The sequence below is a fragment of the Salvelinus fontinalis genome, chromosome 17, assembly GCF_029448725.1.
Source record: "Salvelinus fontinalis isolate EN_2023a chromosome 17, ASM2944872v1, whole genome shotgun sequence".
In the NCBI taxonomy this organism is placed as follows: Eukaryota; Metazoa; Chordata; class Actinopteri; order Salmoniformes; family Salmonidae; genus Salvelinus; species Salvelinus fontinalis.
Genome location: NC_074681.1, coordinates 23,584,713 through 23,592,794, shown reverse-complemented (window position 1 = coordinate 23,592,794; position 8,082 = coordinate 23,584,713).

Genomic DNA, 8,082 nt, shown 5'->3' with positions numbered 1-8,082 from the left:
AGATTTAAAAAAAAATAAAAAAAATTATGGAAAAATTTAATGGAATATCTACATGGGTGTAGAGGCCCATTATCAGCAACCATCACTCCTGTGTTCCAATGGCACGTTGTGTTAGCTAATCCACGTTTATAATTTTAAAAGGCTAATTGATCATTAGAAAACCCTTTTGCAATTATGTTAAAGAAGAAATAAAACTGGCCTTTAGACTAGTTGAGTATCTGGAGCATCAGCATTTGTGGGTTCTATTACAGGCTCAAAATGGCCAGAAACAAAACTTTCTTCTGAAACTCGTCAGTCTATTCTTCTGAGAAATGAAGGCTATTCTATGCAAGAAATTGCCAAGAAACAAGATCTCGTACAACGCTGTGGACTACTCCCTTCACAGAACAGTGCAAACTGGCTCTAACCAGAATAGAAAGAGGAGTGGGAGGCCCCGGTGCACAACTGAGCTAGAGGACAAGTACATTAGTGTTTAGTTTGAGAAAGACGCCTCAAGTCCTGAACTGGCAGCTTCATTAAATAGTACCCGCAAAACACCAGTCTCAACGTCAACAGTGAAGAGGCGACTCTGGGATACTGGCTTTCTAGGCAGAGTTTTAATTTTGATTTAATTTTGGATTGGAGATGCTTAATATGAGTCTGGAAGGATAGTTTACAGTCTAGCCGGACACCTAGGTATTTGTAGTTGTCCACATATTCTAAGTCAGAACCTCCCAGAGTAGTGATGCTAGTCGGGCGGGCGGGTGCGGGCAGCGATCGGTTGAAAAGCATGCATTTAGTTTTACTAGCGTTTAAGAGCAGTTGGAGGCCACAGGAGTGTTGTATGGCATTGATGCTCGTTTGTTAACACAGTGTCCAAATTCTGTTAACTCATACCCAAATAATGTTGACTTGTTATACTCATATTGTCCAAATCATAAATTGGAGACCCCCCCGACTCACCTCAAACAGAATATTTCCTCATAGAACATGACAACTGAGCTGGCCAATCGGCAGTCTTCTCACATTTTTTTAACCAACATTTCACTCATATTGTAATTCTAGGTGCTATTTCATAGGAATCTGGAAACACTGGACAGTTAACATTTTTTTGCGTTGGACCAAGCAACGGTTCTTTTGGTGGTCCAAGATATGCCTCTTCCTTCCCTTTTTATTTCACCCTAAATTTGCTTATCAAGAAACCACTGCTCTGAATTTTTAAAGACACAATTATGGCCGGTGGTGTGGTAGGCCTGCTTAATGGAATTCTGGCCTCAGACCCCAGTGGGAAACTTCACTGACTTCAATCTGGAACCCTTTGAAAAGTGCTGCCGAGTTCTGCTGAAAAGCCCAGGGGGGTCCTTGTGACTCTCACCAAAGACATTATGGTGAATGGTAAAGTCCTTAATTTAGTCAACTCCCCCAGCCAGGATTTCCTGAGTGGGTGCCTTGACTGCCCTGGTAAGAGCAACCACAATTTGTCTGCAAATTGTCTTGTTTGTGGGGGTTATAAATCGATGGGAATGAAGTTAATTTCAGGAGTATCCTCTTATAGCCATATTATATACAGTGGGGAGAACAAGTATTTGATACACTGCCGATTTTGCAGGTTTTCCTACTTACAAAGCATGTAGAGGTCTGTCATTTTTATCATAGGTACACTTCAACTGTGAGAGACGGAATCTAAAACAAAAATCCAGAAAATCACATTGTACGATTTTTAAGTAATTCATATGCATTTTATTACATGACATAAGTATTTGATCACCTACCAAACAGTAAGAATTCCGGCTCTCACAGACCTGTTAGTTTTTCTTTAAGAAGCCCTCCTGTTCTTCACTCATTACCTGTATTAACTGCACCTGTTTGAACTCGTTACCTGTATAAAAGACACCTGTCCACACACTCAATCAAACAGACTCCAACCTCTCCACAATGGCCAAGACCAGAGAGCTGTGTAAGGATACCAGGGATAAAATTGTAGACCTGCACAAGGCTGGGATGGGCTACAGGACAATAGGCAAGCAGCTTGGTGAGAAGGCAACAACTGTTGGCACAATTATTAGAAAATGGAAGAAGTTCAAGATGACGGTCAATCTCCCTCGGTCTGGGGCTCCATGCAAGATCTCACCTCGTGGGGCATCAATGATCATGAGGAAGGTGAGGGATCAGCCCAGAACTACACGGCAGGACCTGGTCAATGACCTGAAGAGAGCTGGGACCACAGTCTCAAAGAAAACCATTAGTAACACACTACGCCGTCATGGATTAAAATCCTGCAGCGCACGCAAGGTCCCCCTGCTCAAGCCAGCGCATGTCCAGGCCAGTCTGAAGTTTGCCAATGACCATCTGGATAATCCAGAGGAGGAATGGGAGTAGGTCATGTGGTCTGATGAGACAAAAATAGAGCTTTTTGGTCTAAACTCCACTCGCCGTGTTTGGAGGAAGAAGAAGGATGAGTACAACCCCAAGAACACCATCCCAACCGTGAAGCATGGAGGTGGAAACATCATTCTTTGGGGATGCTTTTCTGCAAAGGGGACAGGACGACTGCACCGTATTGAGGGGAGGATGGATGGGGCCATGTATCGCAAGATCTTGGGCAACAACCTCCTTCCCTCAGTAAGAGCATTGAAGATGGTTCGTGGCTGGGTCTTCCAGCATGACAATGACCCGAAACACACAGCCAGGGCAACTAAGGAGTGGCTCTGTAAGAAGCATCTCAAGGTCCTGGAGTGGCCTAGCCAGTCTCCAGACCTGAAGCCAATTAAAAATCTTTGGAGGGAGCTGAAAGTCCAGCGACAGCCCCGAAACCTGAAGGATCTGGAGAAGGTCTGAATGGAGGAGTGGGCCAAAATCCCTGCTGCAGTGTGTGCAAATCTGGTCAAAAACTACAGGAAACGTATGATCTCTGTAATTGCAAACAAAGATTTCTGTACCAAATATTAAGTTCTGCTTTTCTGATGTATCAAATACTTACTTTGGTGCGAAAAGTGCAAATCAATCCCAGAACAACAGCAAAGGACCTTGTGAAGATGCTGGAGAAAACAGGTATCTATAAAAGTATCTATAACCACAGTAAAACGAGTCCAAAAACGAGTCCAATAACGACATAACCTGAAAGGTCGCTCAGTAAGGATGAAGCCACTGCTCCAAAACCGCCATAAAAGAGCCAGACTACGGTTTGCAACTGCACGTTGGGACAACGATCGTACTTTTTGGAGAAATGTTCTCTGGTCTGATGAAACAAAAAAATAACTATTTTGCCATAATGAGCATCGTTATGTTTGGAGGAAGAAGAGGGAGACTTTCAAGCCGAAGAATACCATCCCAACCGTGAAGCACGGGGGTGACATTATCATGTTGTGGGGGTGCTTTGCTGCAGGAGGGACTGGTGCACTTCACAAAATGGATGGCATCATGAGTATGAAGCAACATCTCAAGACATCAGTCAGGAAGTTAAAGCTTGGTTGCAAATGGGTCTCCCAAATGGACAATGACCCCAAACATACTTCCAAAGTTGTGGCAAAATGGCTTCATTAAGAACAACAAAGTCAAGGTATTGGCGTGGCCATCACAAAGCCCTGACCTCAATCCTATAGAAAATGTGTGGGCAGAACTGAAAAAGCATTTGCGAGCAAGGTGGCCTACAAACCTGACTCAGTTACACCAGCTCTGTCAGGAGGAATGGGACAAAATTCACCCAACTTATTGTGGGAAGCTTGTGGAAGGCTACCCGAAACGTTTGACCCAAGTTAAACAATTTAAAGGTAATGCTACCAAATACTAATTGAGTGTATGTAAACTTCTGATCCACTGGGAATGTGATAAAATAAATAAATCTGAAATAAATCATTTTCTCTACTATTATTCTGACATTTAACATTCTTACAATAAAGTGGTGATCCTAACTGACCTAAGACAGGGAATCTTTACTAGGATTAAATGTCAGGAATTGTGAGAAACTGATTTCCAATGTATTTTGCTTAGGTGTATGTAAACTTCCGACTTCAACTGTTCACCAAGATTTTACTGAGTTACAGATCATTTAAGGAAATCAGTCAATTGAAATACATACATTAGGCCCTAATGCGTCATCTATGGATTTCACATAACTGGGAATACAGATATGCATCTGTTGGTCACAGATACCTTAAAAAAATAGGTAGGGGCGTGGATCATAAAACCAGTCAGTATCTTGTGTGACCACCATTAGCCGCATGCAGAGTGATATCTCCTTCCCATAGCTGTTGATTGTGACCTGTGGAATGTTGTCCCACTCCTCTTTAATGGCTTTGCGAAGTTGCTGGATATTTGTGGGAACTTAAACACGCTGTCAAACTCATCGATCCAGAGCATCCCAAACATGCTCAATGGGTGACATGTTTGGTGAGTATGCAGGCCATGAAAGAACTGGGAAATTTTTCAGTTTCCAGGAATTATGTACAGATACTTGCGACATGGGGCCGTGCATTATCACTCATGATACATGATGTAATGTCGGTGGATGAATGGCACGACAGGATCTCGTCAAGGTATCTCAGTGCATTCAAATTGCCATGGATAAACTGCAATTGTGTTCATTGTCTGTAGCTTATGCTTGCCCTTAACCTCACCACCACCATGGGACACTGTTGACAACATTGACATCAGCAAACTGGTTGCACACATGACGCCATACACACTGTTTGCCATCTGTCCGTTACAATTGAAACCGGGATTCATCTGTAAATAGCACACTTCTCCAGCATGTCAGTGGCCATCGAAGTTGAGCATTTGCCCACTAAAGTCGGTTACAATGCCAAACTGCATTCAGATCAAGACACTGGTGAGAACGACGAGCATGTAGATGAGCTTCCCTGAGGCGCTTTCTGACAGTTTGTGCAGAAATTATTCGGTTGTGCAAACCTACAGCTCAGACGGTCCTGCAGGTGAAGAAGCCAGATGTGGAGGTCCTGGGCTGGTGTGCTTACACGTGGTCTGTGTTTGTGTGGCCGGTTGGACATACTGCCAAATTCTCTAAAATTACACAAGGCTGCTTATGGTAGAGAAATTAACATTCAATTCTCTGGTGGACATTCCTCTAGTCAGCATGCCAATTGCAATCTCCCTCAACTTGTGGCATTGTGTTGGGACTTTTATTGTCCCCAGCACAAGGTGCACCTGTGAAATGATCATGCTGTTTAATCAGGGATGTACACAAATTTGTGCATAACATTTGAGAGAAATAAGCTTTTTGTGTGTATGAAAAATGTCTGGGATCTTTTATTTCAACTCATGAAACATGGGACCAACACTTTACATGTTACGTTTATTTTTGTTCAGTATAGATCCAACTTGTCAATAGTCCGAGAGCAGCAGCTTATGATTCTAATGCCAGAGCTGGCTGCTGCTGATAGTTCTGTTTGAACTGCTTATGGGAAGACTTTGGTCGTGTTCCCCAGCTCAGACATTGCATGCATCAACCAATAGTTGCGTGACATGTCATTGACTTTGCCCTTGGGCACCAGATTGCTATAACCATATGATGTGGTCAGCTGATACTTAAAATACCTATCTAGGCATTGTAAGATGTGGCATGCTTCAGCAACGCCTGGGCAGAGGAACACACCCTTTGTTTTTCTCTCGTTGTCGTTGCCCATAATCAGAGTGAGCTACTTTGCCTTGGGACAAAGCCCATCGCTCCCATCGCTGGCTGTTCGTCATTAATGCAGAAAGTAATGGCTCCACTAGAGGTCATATACGGAGGAATGAGGCCCGCGGGCATGTGCTCTCCAAGCAGGAATGCACAGTGCCCAAGGCTGTAGACGGAGTGCATTACAGAGTGTGTTCACACACACTATTAATGTACCTCACAAACCAATTGCATACACACAGTAAACAATATAATATTTACGTGTACACACAAGCATCGCAAACAATTGCATACACACATTTATTACGCACAGTAAACATTTTAAACTGAACATACTCTCAACCCAGAGTATTTATGCATTAGTCAATAGACTTATGTTACCTGAATACAGAAAACATGATAGAAACAACCTCTAGTATGAGTCTGCTGTACTTTGTATAATAACAAAATCCATGTAGCTTCCTGTCGTGTTGATTTCAATTCACATACAGTGCACATTGCAAGCAGTGCGGGCTGGGGATCTGCATTTTGTCATTCTAATGTGTTACCCTGGGGCTGTATTTCATCCCCTCTTGGGATGTTTAAATTTATCAGTGTGGAATGTCCCCGGGTCTAGATAAGATAACTGCTTCAAGGGCAAAACACACACCCAGAGACACACAACCCTTGGGAGCTAAGGTTATATCAGTCCTCTTGTACGGAGTGCTTCTGTTCATTGGAGCCAGTACCACTTGTCACCAGAAGGGTGCAGTGTTGCATAGAAGCAGTACATTCATAATATCACTTACACTTTCATCTCACTTTCTTCCTAAAGACTGACAGTATGACTCTAGTCACCTAGCTGAATCTACTGGCTTCTGACATGTTTTTGTCTCTCTGCGCTTTAACATACAGCCTCAAAGGCTTGAAGAACAACTGAATTCATCGAGAGAAAGGGACAGAGAGAGAGAGAGAGAGAGAGAGAGAGAGAGAGAGAGAGAGAGAGAGAGAGAGAGTTGTATTTGCTTAAAACTGTCAGATGAAAAAAAAACTAAAAAAACAAGGGTTATGTCCTGCAGGCATGGCCAAGCTGTCAAAGTGTGTTGGGTCATGAAAGGCTACACTCTCAACACTGTCCCTTTTCTGTTTGTCACTTTTCGACAGATATATACACCATTATCCATGCACAGCCTGTCTGATCCGCTGGCCTTTACTCATTCCCTGCAGCGTTATGGTCATACCACGAAGTAAAGGATGGACAAATTGGCAGTATATATGTAGGCCTTAGACATATGTGTAATCACATGTGTGATCCCCTATTATATCTCTGGGGATGCATTGACTAAAGAATCATATTCACATATTTATCTCACATCACTAATTCATAGGCCTACAGAGTATCTATATTTGCTTTGTGAACACACCCTCCATCGTTGTCACCACAGTTGCTAACATACACATTGGTGGTAATGGATACAACAAACTTCATTGATAGCCTTGGCCTTTGTGAGTGTTGAATGTGTGTTGGAACACTAACAGTTCAGTGTTTACAATCTAAAGGGCTGTTACTCTTACCTCGTGTCACCTGACAAGTTTTTTGTCTCACTGGATAAAATCCGAGTACATCCTCTTCTAATTGAAAGAGGATACTATCACATACACAGGAAGAGAGAGGGAGGGACAGAGAGAGCGACAAGGAAAACTAGAGGGAGGTGGTAAGAAATAAAGGGAGAGGAATGAGGTAGAGTCAAGAAGGAGCAGACAGGGCTAAGTAAACAATTATCCTGATGCCACAGGGCAGGAAGCAGTAGCCCGGGGGGTCTTGGCCTCTCAGGGCCATGGCAGAAGCCAGTCACACACATCACATAGCATTACACTGGATGGGGTTACAGCAAAATGTCAGCCGACGCATAAGAAGGAACCATCGGCCCATATGATAATTTGATGGCCTTAAGGGGGGTGCTATCTTGTATTCCCACAATTCCGCTCTGTCCACCCACACCCTTTTTTATTGTATTTTTGAATCAATTTTTGCTCTCTCTTTTTCATTATTTAATGTTTCAATTGTACTGTGCACTCTAGTAGCCAAGCATACTCATGATTGTAACATGGTAAATGTGTGGTTAGTGTATTTCAATGATGAATGAATGTAGTATCCTCTACCACCTGTCCTAACCCACATGAAAAAATACTATAGTGTATACTATGGTAGGAATACTATAGTATTCACTGTAGTGTTTTTGCAGACTTTACTGTAGTATTGACAGTTTACTATAGTTTAAATACTACAGTAAAAAAATATATAGTATATACTATAGTAATTACTGTTTTTTGTGGACTGTAATATACTGTACTATTTACTGTAGGATTTTTGGGGACATTAAATAAAAGAGCAAATGTTCTATAACCTGTAGGTAGGTAGGACAAGGTTCTGAACGGAGATCTCAGAGCTTCGGCTCTTTTCTATAAACATAGGGAACACAATATTT